The sequence below is a fragment of the Plectropomus leopardus genome, chromosome 7, assembly GCF_008729295.1.
Source record: "Plectropomus leopardus isolate mb chromosome 7, YSFRI_Pleo_2.0, whole genome shotgun sequence".
NCBI lineage: Eukaryota > Metazoa > Chordata > Actinopteri > Perciformes > Serranidae > Plectropomus > Plectropomus leopardus.
The window spans coordinates 11,644,761-11,657,387 of NC_056469.1; positions in this window are offsets into that span (position 1 = coordinate 11,644,761).

Here is a 12,627-nt window from a genome sequence, read left to right on the forward strand (position 1 = left end):
AGCATCCACACCGATGAGACTCGCATAAAATCACACAACAGTTAAAAAAAGAAAAACACGTGTGCAAAACTACATCTCAAACTGCGAGCTGCTGAAACAGAGATGCGCCCCACCATGACATCAAGCCCCAACAGTTCAATAACATCATATGCATAATGTAATAGGCATCCACAACAGGGATAAATCCATATAGTAAGAGCTTTTCTTTTGATGCCAAAGAGCATTATACAAAAAAAAATTTAAATTACATTTGTTTTGAGTGCAGGATTTTTAATTATGACAGAGTGTTTCCTGTATTACGTTATTTCTACTGTTAGTAAAACTGCTTTGTCACCACTGGTGATCATTTACACCTGTGTTGTTTCTTTTCGTGCACACTCCCTCATTCCCTCAGAGAGCCAGGCGGGTGGCATTAGTCTGGGTGGGCGACACCAAGGTGTCCAAAAACTCTGTGCAGCCCACTGCTCCATTGAGCTGCACAGAGGAGCTTAGGAAGAAAGAAAACAGTGCTAATCATTACCCACACCCTCACCCTCCGCCTTTCCCTTTCCTCTCTCCTCCTTCCCACCTCCTTCCTCTCATTAAAATAAGTCCAAGAAAGCTAGCCTGCATACTGATGCTTTGTTAAGCACTCTTAATTGAACTTGAGGATTCTTAATGTGCCATCATTCAAATGCTTAGTCTGTGTGCTCTCGGCTGCTTAGTCCGAATTGCCCTCTGTGCCGCATTTATCTCCACCTCCTCCACAGCACGTCCATTCAGCTTTCGGTGGAAGGGAGGACGGGCTCTGTGGCAGATCCGTAATGTGCGGGCATGGAGGTAAAGGACATTGACTCTTTATACAACAGAGGGAACAAAAGCGTTCGCTTGGTGCCAGCTGGGAGTTTCATCATCAGCCAGGAGAGAGAGGGCAAAGTGAGAGAGAAAGGAAGCAGTGGGAAAGAGCAAGACATTGAAAAAAGTTATTGGAGTAGATGGGGTAGGGTGACATCAATAGCATCCCAAGCAGGGGCACAAATTAGCTGGGGCGAGAAGCGCCGCAGCATGGGAGCCGACAGCTGGGGCCCCGCGCCCAATGCCACCAGGGGATTAGCGAGGTTTCAGGATCTGACACAGAGGGGATGAGCGTCATGGGCAGAATAAAGAGCAACGCGGGGATTAGAGAGCTTCCCGACACTCCACCAACACTCATGAAGGGCTTAAAGGGCTATAGATATCATTAATGAATGGACAGAGAGAGAGACAGAGAGAGAAGGCTGGGGAGAGGGGGTGTCTTTTTGCTTTTATTCATCCTGACCCCCCTACGTTGCCACTCTGATTTTTAATGATCATACATTCCATGTACATACATTAAAAGTCAATGAGAGGCGGGCCAATGAGGCAGACTGCCTGTGCGTTGATCATTCAACATAACACACAGCGCAGCAGACAACGATGGCCAGCGCTGACTGGTGTACGTTCAGTTCATGCCACCCTCTGAAGATTAGACCTGAATTATTCATCTGAAAGTCGTGGTGAAAATGCCAAACATATATTTGAATATTTGTACGCTTTTTGTGCGAGTATACTGGAACAACTAGATACTATTGGCTGTGGTGTGCGCTGCCGAGATAGGTGTAGGTATCAAATTCTGCATTCAGATGCCAGGTATGGGGTGATTTGAGGGTCCACAGGGCCGTGTCTTGTTTTACAAAAAGGAAATTGCTGAGTTTTCTCTTATGAGCAGACCGTGCCTTCAGAAAGACACAGCACCAGCAGTCTACACAACCACAGCAGGGATCTGACACCAAGATAACCTCTGTTCTAGTAACTCAAAATACACCACAGATGAAACAAACTCATGATTTCGGGGAAAATGCCACGCAGAAGTAAAAGTTTGCAGAAAATCATCACGATCTAAGGATTTAAAAATACCCACAGCCTTTCCCATGATAATGACATCGCCTCTCAGCCAAATGGGATATCCTGGACAGGAAGGCATTGGGAGATAAGTCTGCCTGTTGTTTAGAAACATGGAGTTATCATCTTCCCCCTCGTCTCCAGAGCTCTGTGCGTCACACTAATGGAGTCTTTATCATGAAAGAGTTAACCACTTATCACTGGTTTGCTACAGATCAAGAGCACAACTGGATTTGCTGAGGGGGCAGAATGCTTTTGATGAACTTTAGTCAAAGTTTAATGAAATGTGCGTCCACAGTAAGGCCTCAGCTTGCTCCTGACGCAGTGCCTCAGTCTGTGGGTATAGGATAGGCATAGGCAAAAATTTCAGGGGGGACACAGGAGACATGTCTCCATCGAATTTAGAACATGCGCATTGGTCCATCCCAATGAAAACATAAAAGAAGCAGATGGCTTCTATTCATTTGCTGTAACTGCTTGTCCTGTTGAGGTTTACTGGAGGGCTGGAGCCTATTCCAGCTGAGATTGGACAAGAGTCAGGGTTCACCTTGGACAGGTTGACTATCACAGGGCTGACACAAAGACACAGACAACCATTCACGCTCACATTCACACCTACAGCCAATTTAAAGTCACCAATTGAACGTAAGAAAAAGCTGGAGAACCCGCAGATAACCAACACGTTCCATCCCAAGTCGTCATATATTGCTGCTTTGTCATTGGACTTCCACGTCTACATATTACACTCAAGGTATCCTCTAGTGTCTGCTGTTAATATTCTGGGATGCCAAAGCAGAAACGGGATGTCAACAACATGGTTAGGATTAGCCTACAGAGGCACATTGTTTGGTTCGGTTTGGAAAAAATCATCATGGATTGACTCTACATTAATACAGGAAGCGAACAACAGGCTCCCAGGTTAAACTCCAGGATTTGTTAGAACCATCCACCACCACTCCTGAATTCCAGCTCCTTGTATTGCGTCATTACTGGCAGCATTTCAACCTGATGCCACTGACACTGCCCACCTGTGTATCATACTGCCGTGCCAGATGCCATCCGGCCAACAGGTGGCGTATCATACTGCCGTGAATGATGGCTTTTGGCATCAGTTTCTGATTCCAAAATCACTGACAAGGTGGCAGTATTTGATGACTTCAGAATATGAAAAAGCTGGAGAAAACCGATTCTGACATGGGAGGAACGTGCAAACTCCACACAGAAGGACCCCCAGCAGGCTGGTGTGTTTGAACCCAGAACCATCTTGCTGTGATGCACTTGCACCAGTGCTAACCCCTGCACTACAGCACCCCCCAGGACCCTTTTTTGGGACATTATAGACATTTAAACCATGAATTGATGCAGAAATGGCTCAAATTGGAGCATAAAAAAATCACAAGAATGCAACATTTTTCTGGCATGGGACCCCCCAAAAGCCCCAATTTCATATGTGTTTTCCCCGGTGGTGTAGTGGAGGTACAGGCTATACCCACTTCTTTTTTTGGCCACCTATCAGCCAAAAAGCCATTGGAATATATAGCAGAGTATACCCACCTCCTCCTCAGTAACCCACCCATCTACCTAGCACCACACATCAACTACCACCACACCACTGCCCCCCCCACACACATGTTTAAATGAAACCTATACCCTTGAGGATGGGTGTTTGGGTATAGTAGCTGCTGTATAAAATACAGCCATGACAGAGCTCTGTCTGTCTTCTCATGTGTGTCATTCAATCAGAAACAGATATACAGGGTCATGGCTTTTCTCACATCTAAGGATAAATCAGAAAGAGCCTACGTGGAGCCTTCACGCTTATTTTCTTCTTCACAGCGTGGACTATGTGCTCAGTATGCCTAGATGACATCTGAGTTGTTTTAGAAATTAATCCTTTGTTGCACTGGAGTGACTACTTGCCCCCTGCTGTGTGCAAACACATTGGTTGCTTAAGTCCTGCTGTGTCAAAGAAGCCACACCTTGTCCTTGTGTACAGTATCCCACCATTGTCCAGAGAGGTCCCCTGAGATTGCCAGGAACGCTGTGTGTGTGTGTGTGTGTGTGTGTGTGTGTGTGTGTGTGTGTGTGTGTGTGTGTGTGTGTCCCCTCTTTCTCTGCCCTCTGAACAAACAAAGACTGTATAATCTGTTGTAGTGTGCCAGAGGAACAAAGAATATAAAGCCTCTGTATGTGATGTTGTTTCAATTTACTGTACTTCTTGTATTCTGATTGATGTTACACAAAAGAGAGTTGTTGCAATTATTGTGCTTCTGTGCTCTTGCTGCGGTTGCACTGCACATCGCAGTATTCTTATTGACAGGTGCGTAGGAGAAAAAAAGAGACTTGACTCCAACTTAATTTACAAGACAGAAACTCTCATAAGTGAAACATTACAATACCAATAAAAAATAGTTTTCTGTAATTGCGATGATGATAGTGTTGGCGATTTTTCTCAAAAAAAAAGTTTGGATCCGACAGTTGTAAGCTTAATTGCTTCTTTGTTGTTGACACAGTTTGTTAAAAATGGAGTTGGGAGTTTTGTTGATAATAAATCTAAAACTCAGACCTTAAAGTGAAGCATTAGTATTGCTTCATGGCAAACACCCGGGCCCGGGAAGGCAGTGGTGTAGTCATTACCGCCTCCCATTTTCACATTGAGATTTTAATCATCGGCTACAGTATTTCTGATTGATGTGTGCGCGTGAGTTTGTGTGTGCGTGAATTGTGTGTACACACATCTATCCGTGCACACACGGGGGGTTGTAATACATCTTCGTAATTAGTCTCATAATTATAAGGCAATAAACTGCAGTACACATGGGAGACTGATCTATCTCTGGGATACTGCAATTACCCTGCTAAGATGTGTTGCTGTGACAAATCTCCACAAGCAAAGTGGAGCTCTGCACTGTTTCACTTAAAACAGCACGCACAACACAAGCTAAGTACAGGTTTACAGATGTGTGTGAGATGTACAAATGTGTCCAAAAATGGGTTTGCATGGTTAATTTAACCTGTTTTTCAGAGCGGACATGCTCTAAGGACCAAATCATTCCCCGTTTAACTTCAGTGTAACTCTGATTTGATTTTATATTCCACTCCTGTTGCCACTTCTCTCTCTGCACACTTTCTCTCCCCAAAAGGCTGTCTAGACTGCAATCTGAGGTCTTGAAATGCTGATGCACAACAGCTCGTCTTCGAGTTCTCGTCAATCTGGTCGATGTGGTGATATCACAGGGCCACTGAGTGAGTCTAAATTGGCTTTGCCTCCATTAGCTCCAACAGTGCCTCATTATCAGCAGCTAACATCTAGCCTGCAGGGCCAGACCTCTGCTACTCTGCCACCCACTAGTTCCACATCTCTCACACACACACACACACACTGAACTCACAGGTATGCACAAGTACACACATATAGGGATGTTCTCACTGTCTGTCACACTTACACACTCTAATGCTTCCATTTCCATGTCTTTGATTAAGTCAGCAGGATTTTCAGTTTGCTACTGAGAACACCTGCTTACATAGCGGACACCCACAAAGGATGATTGGATGCTGATCAGCTGGAGATGGAATAAGAAATCTGAGCAGGTGTGGTGAGGTTTTGTGACGACAACATGACGGTGGAAACCATTTAGCCTAATATAAATGAACGTCACAACACCCCCCACACCCCTCTGTTTGCACAGAAGTGAACCATGACCAAGTTTATTAAACAGTCACAGACACATGCACAGTACATGGACCTGTGCCCAAAGCAAGGGTTTGTTTAAATTCCATGTACACACACACACACACACACACAACTACACACAGAAAATGTCGCCTGGTGTATAACCTTTTCTAGACAACGGGCAGACCTTTTTCCATTCAGCATCAGCGGTTACAGTCTGAACATGGATGTCATGCCTGCAAGTCATACTCCTGCACAATAATGGATCAGTGATTCATGGCTCAATCTATACTTGGTGTTTTCTTTTGTAAACACTTAAAAGTCAAGAGAGATCACACAGAAAGGTGCAGATAATAGATAAGTGCAGGTTAGGATGAAGGTTTATGTTAAAGTCTCTGCTCAAAACTGGTCATCACCAGTTCACCTTTTTTTTTAAAATCTTCAGGAAGGAATTGTCTATTCATAAAGAAATCTTTGCGTTTTGTTTAACTCTTTTTAAAGGACTATTTCAACATTTTGAAAAATATAACTATTTTGCTTTCTTGCCAACAGTTGGATAAAAAGATTGACATCAGTCTCTGTCTGTGAAATCTAAAACTACAGCCGGTTGCTTAGTTTAGCATAAAGAATGGGGAGGAAACAAATAGCCTTGTCAAGTCTGAAAGTAACAAAACAACCTACGAGCACCTCTAATGCCAACTGCGCACTAAAAGACTTTGAATTTACTTTTAAAAGGCTAAGGTCTGAAACCCTCTCACGTCTAAATACAATGTGACTTTTTAGTCACACACTAAGATTTTTCAAAAACAGACAGGGTAATTATTTGCAAGACTGCAACATATCTTTTGAGATTATTTCCTGCTCCTGTAAAATATTACTTCAAACTCCCTTTAAGAAATATTAACAATTCCTTATAAGTCCACAAAAAGACATAATGCCAGGAACAAGGGCTTTATATTTCAACAGTATTCTTGTGAATTCGATGTGATCTATAAAGACAAACTGTATTCGTGTACAAACTGCATGTTTCGGATTTTCTGGCCTCAACTCACCTCCAGCCTCGGTTTGTTAGCTATTATAACTATTTTCATGTGAGGAGACTGTAGGAATGAGAGACAAACTGCTTCAAAAAATAAGATTTCTCCCTTAAATAAGTGCTGGTTGACCAGATACATGTCGAATGAAACACCAACTCTTGTTCACTCCACAACTCACCACCAGTTTCTCCTCCTGTTTGACAGAAAAAGAGAACTGAGACTTGTTCCCCATTTTGTGCCTCCGCAGAGCCCCCTCCATGTTTACTGTCCACCCTGTTTGCTGCTTCCTGTTTGATGCTGGAGAGAGATCAGCTTTTGGTTGTTGGGACTGAGTTTTATGACCTCCTTCCAGCAAACTATCGAGACCATTGGAGCGTGCACCAACTGAGGTAAAACAATATTTTACCTCTATTTTTAAATTTGTCTGTGACAGTGAAGTCACTCAAAAAGATGTTTGGTGTACGGCCTGCATAAATCTCACCAGTTAACTCACTGTATCTTGTCTGGTTAATGTGTACAAAAACAGTTTTCTCTTTCAATTATTCTGCAAAACTAAGCTAATTTCTATCCTGGCTCCAGCACATATGTAGTGTGCAGACACGAGAATGGTCTCTAAGCTAACACTGAATGGTGGTGATCTGATCTTCTCATCTAACTCTCTGCAGGCGAGCAAATAAGTATATTTTCCAAACTATCTAACAGTACCTTTAAGGCTGCTGTAGAACAAGAAGCCTGCTTGTGGACTTCTCCAAACATCAAATAATGATTGTGACCTCCGCCTTTCTCTGTGGTGTACAGGAGGGACGGCCCTTCTCTAAACCACCTGCAGTCGTCTCAAATCTGCAAGTCATTAAAAAGAATGAGGCACAGTTAGCACAAAAGCAGATGTTAAAAAGTCTGAGTCATGAACATCACCGTCAGTCAACTGAAAATCATGATAAGAAAAGCAGAAGGAAGCAAAAAAGTCAACAAGTTAAAAGTGAGACAAGGCAAAAGAAAGAGAGGTACACCGTAATGAGTTAACTGTTTGTTTTTTTTCTTTTTGGTGAAGGGCATATGGATACCCAGCTCTGTCCATGACAATTAAACTGAACGAGAGTGTTGATAAGCACTAATTTGATTCCCTGGGATCAGAAGACAGCCGTGAGGGTAGGCTCGATTAATTGCCAAAAAAAGTCTGTCAGGGGATTATGATTCCTGCTGCCAGGTGAAGCACACCTCACACACAAAAACGACACTTTTCCAAAACTGTGTGGCTCTTTTGCTTGTGTTTTATGAGTCTAAAACACTAGCAATTAAGAAATTATAACGTATATAGGGGAGACTGACATAATTTATGTTACAATATTTTAACCACAACTAAATGAAAGGTTAAGGTCTAAATAAATAAATTATAAATACATAAATATGTCTTAATGTACAAGGTTGTTTTTTTTTCTTTTTAAAAATACAAATGTACAAAGTTTTAATGGGTGATTTATTATTAAATTCAGGTTGTATATTTGTGCAACCCTACAATGGGGCTGTTTGGCAGAGGCTAAAATGCTGTAGTAGGAAAGAAATAAAGCAACCAGTGGAAACAATTTGAACATTTAATTTAAACAAGAACTAGACAGCATTTAAATTTGACAGAATATCATTTTTAAAGCTTACTTTAGCTATTGACCAAAATAATGACTAAATAACTAGTAAACTTATATATATATAAGAGAGAGGGAGAGAGAGAGTTGTTTAGTCCACAGGCCACTTTTTTATTAAGTGAACTGTTACCCTCACTGAAAACGTTAGTGACTTTTTTTTGTTTCTGTGACCTGCAAAGGACCAGAAGAGACTCATTTGCCAGGTTACCCTTGTAGCCAACTAACCCATGTGTTCCTGGCATCAATTTTGGGTTAAAGCAATATAAAAGTCTTTCCTTTAATCTCTGAATATTAGGGATTTTAATATAACACAAGCTAAATCCTCTGTAAAGTAGTCAATTACTGAGTCAGGACAGAAGAAACGGTGAAAGAACAAAACCAAGTGAGAACAACTGAAAAGTGATTTTTCAAAAGGTGCACAGCTGTATAATTGACATAACTGGACATTGTTAAATTATTTTGCCATTTGTAACCTCTGTTAACCTGCACCATGTCAGCCGGCACAGCTGAGGTTGCGGGGCAGGATTCTCTGTGATGACTGTGGATAAGATGAATGTTGATAGCTATTGAATCAGCCTGCCATAAATAATTGAAGTGACAAACAGGTCAGAATGCTCGAAGGCAACAATTCTCAGTCACATCTCACTTCAAGTATAAGGTTTTAATAAGCCCGGTGATTTCTGTTCCCTCTCTCTCACACTCTATCTCAAGCCTCTCATCCCTCTCTTCCCTCTCTCTCATTCTTTTATTCATTCATCCATCCATCGCCGTTCAAAGAAACAGGGTCAGTTTATTGAAGCTGTCCTCTGGGCCTTTCTTGTTGTCTGGCTCTGCTTATGTAAACCAGACAGCCCCGGCTGACCGGACACGACAGCTCAAACTAGAATAGGGCCTGATTCCATTCTGACGAGCCCCTCATCAGCTCCTGTTGTGTAACAATTCCTCTAGTCATGACGATCAAATCAGAGATATTCTCAGAAAAACGTCCTTACACATAATGTCTTGCATCTTCACCCAGCCTGACATGCTACATTGGTATTCTTGTTTCCTTGTTATTTCTTTTGAACTATCTTTTAAACTGATCATTTCTAAGCTCAGCAATTCCCCAGCGCTATAGCTTTTAACAGAGGCTTTACCTTCACAGCCTACTGCTCAGTCCTACGAAACCACATTTGTCAAGGAGTGTGAAAGAAACCACAAAGGAAGGCAGGGAACATTGGTTTGCGCGCCTGTATGTGTGCTCGCATACGAACTAAATTCAATTGTTGTGCTGTTGAAAAGTAGCGGGTGAAGCACAAACAGTATAAAACTAGGCTATGGGAATGTTGCTTTGAAAAAGGAGAGCTGTGTGGAACTGGGGAGAGAATGGTCTTTGCCATTGTGCGGCTGAAAAAACAAACGGCCGTCCGACGCCAGGACAAGAAAGAATCACAGTCTGAAACGAACAGTAAACACTGTTCGGTCCAAGTCAAACTGTTGGAAGTCCCAAATAAATGATTAACCCCGAAGCAGGAGGATGGTGCTTGAAGTTTACAGTGAAATGTGGGGAAAAAAAGGTTGTGTGAGTTGCAACACTGGATCAATAACAGTTAATGAATGCAGTGTAGTTAAATTTGGAGTTTCATTATTCTCTCTTTAATTCACAGGAAATGGAACTGTCTCTTCAAACACGAGCATAAACATGATTCAGGTGAGCGGGCAGTGACGAACAAAAAACACCCTGCAGCACTCTGCTCCTGTCTGTAGCACATGTTTTTTTAGATGAGGAAACAAATTGAAATTTTTAGCATTGACCGGAAAGTGGCCTCCTTATCATAGGGTATCCACATCAGTGCTGGCAAAATCTGGAATTTTAAAAAAATGGAAACATTCAACACTGTTAATCAAAGGCGGGTGTAATCTTAGTAATCAGTTTTACTATCTTATCTTACAGGCACACTCTCTTTCCCAACAGCCATTCATAAATCCCATTCTTTGCTACCCGATCTGTTGGCATAAACCTCAGCTGATGCTGTTTGAGCAGCAAAAGTGGCATAAAACTGGCAATCTACTAACCCCCCTGAGGACACTCATATTCTAAAAAGTCAAGCGCATAACCTGAAATTGTCAAATGTCCCCAAACTATCCATCTTTAAGCTCCACAGTGTTTGTCCTACATGGATAACAATCTCTGAGTGGCTTGAGGCCACGTCTAAAATACACCCCCACTTCCTGTAGGCCTGTCAGATAGAATCTCCTCATAAGCAGACTTGTCTAAAGTTCAAACATGTTTGCGTGTGGGGAAGAAGTTTTTGTAGATAATGACATTTTGTAAACATGGGTGGGTTTGATTTGAGCTCTGGCTCGTCCCCAACTTCTGTAACGGTGCCAGTTTAGCCTGAAGGGTGTGGGCTTTCCTCCAATGCTCCAAAGGAAACACGACAGACTTGCTGGCCAAAAGCCTGACATGAATGAGCCAATATGTCAAACCGAAAATTTCCGACTGTTTCACACGTTTTGTGTCATGGTGAAAAAGATGACTCCCGCTCTCACAAGTTGCATCTAATCAAGTTTGGTTACAGATCACACAGGTGGCCTTTTTTTCTAAAGTCATTAGAGTTTAATCAGGGATGTACTGGCTCAGCTTTCCTGGACTATTGGACTGTAACTAAAAAATGTTTATGTGGACGAGCTAAATTAAAGACATCCTGTGGAGTTTTTACTACTATGAACACAGTGGAGCAATGTTTCTATGAGAACGTTTCTGTTTTGTTTGGTCAGTTTCACACAATTTTGCTCATCAACAATTGATGTGATAAAATGCAAAGAGATGTAGCAATAAACGCAGTGACGAAGACGTCTGCAAGCCAGCAAATATGGATGTAACAACACAATTGGCAGAATAAATGTTGGCATTATGCATTTCTGCACACCACAGTGTGCAGAAATGCACATATTAAAAAACATTGTTTTTTATTTGTGCATTATGAAGCAGATACCTTAAAAAAATGATGTTTCTTTGCAATTCAGCAATGCTGTTAACATGTAGTTGGACTTAGGCACAAAAAATATTGGTATATGATTTGAAAAATATCATGTTGGGCTTAAAAATTCAGGCTTTGGTTAGCACATCACAGCAGGAGAAGCCATCAATGTCTGAGAAACCAAAAAAAAGCTTTTTATGGCACAATCCTGCCAGGAAACGCAGTTTAGTAAAAGAACGACTTCTTTTCATAGCATTATGACCAGTGAAAAAGCAGCCACTGGTGGCTAAGAAACACCCACATCTAGTGGCTAAAAAAGGCTTGATGGCATGCTAAAAAACAACTGGTTATATTGTTTATTGGTCTCAAGCACTGGCTTGCCCCCCGGCAGGCATCTCTACTTGCCATCCACAACCCCCTCCTCCCTCCAATGACAAACTCAAATACATAGAATCAGAACTACATCACTTTAGAAACGTTGATATGATACTTATGAAACGAAGAAATATAACATGTGTGCTTTGCAGAAACATACAATGCCAGTATGTCCTTCTGGTGACTGGGCTGGATGTAAACAATGCATAATTTTAAATATCTTTTTTTTTTTTTTTATCACAGCAAATGTTTTATGATTTTAAAAAATCAACATGTATGCACAATAACATAAAAAGATTGACATTAATTTAGCTGACAGCTCGATGTTTCTTTGTTGTTGGTGTTTGTGCTAAGTGTTCATTATATAACTGTTTTTAAAGCTCATGGTGTTATTATACATACAGAGACCACAGAATTTTCACAAATTTGTGGAGAAAATAACAAGTTGAAAGAAATAAATGATGTATGTATAATTCTATTTCAGCTTTGTCGCAGATGATGAAAAATGTGACTTAATATTCAGTATTAAGCAGCTTTACTGGCAGCTGCTTTAACATTGTGTGCTTCACCCAGTGCTGCTGCTCGCATTCTGCTTGTGCTAAAAAAATATGACTGATTATCATAAATATGCATCAAATACACACGCACACAATTTAGATTTCATCACGGTAGTAGACCACAGAGGATTGAGGGAAATGCTAATGTGTCCGGCAGCTTTGCTATTTGCTACCAGTGCTGATGATGATCCTGTTTTTGGGTCCAGTGGGACCTTACCTGCAGCAAAAGGACGACAGTATTATCTCCATGCAAATATTACCAGAGAAAAAAACAAACAGGCAAAGTAACTCATCTACTCACTGGCTAAGAAGGAGTCATCAGCTTCCTCTGGAAAAAAAAACCCCAAGATGTCTCAGTTCAGAAAACAACCTCAGAGCCTGCTTTAATTTCCGTTGCAGCCTCTGTGTGTGAACACACTGTAAAGTGTCTCACAGGCATCTGGTGTTTGACATTATTAAGACATTGGCATTTAAAATAACACA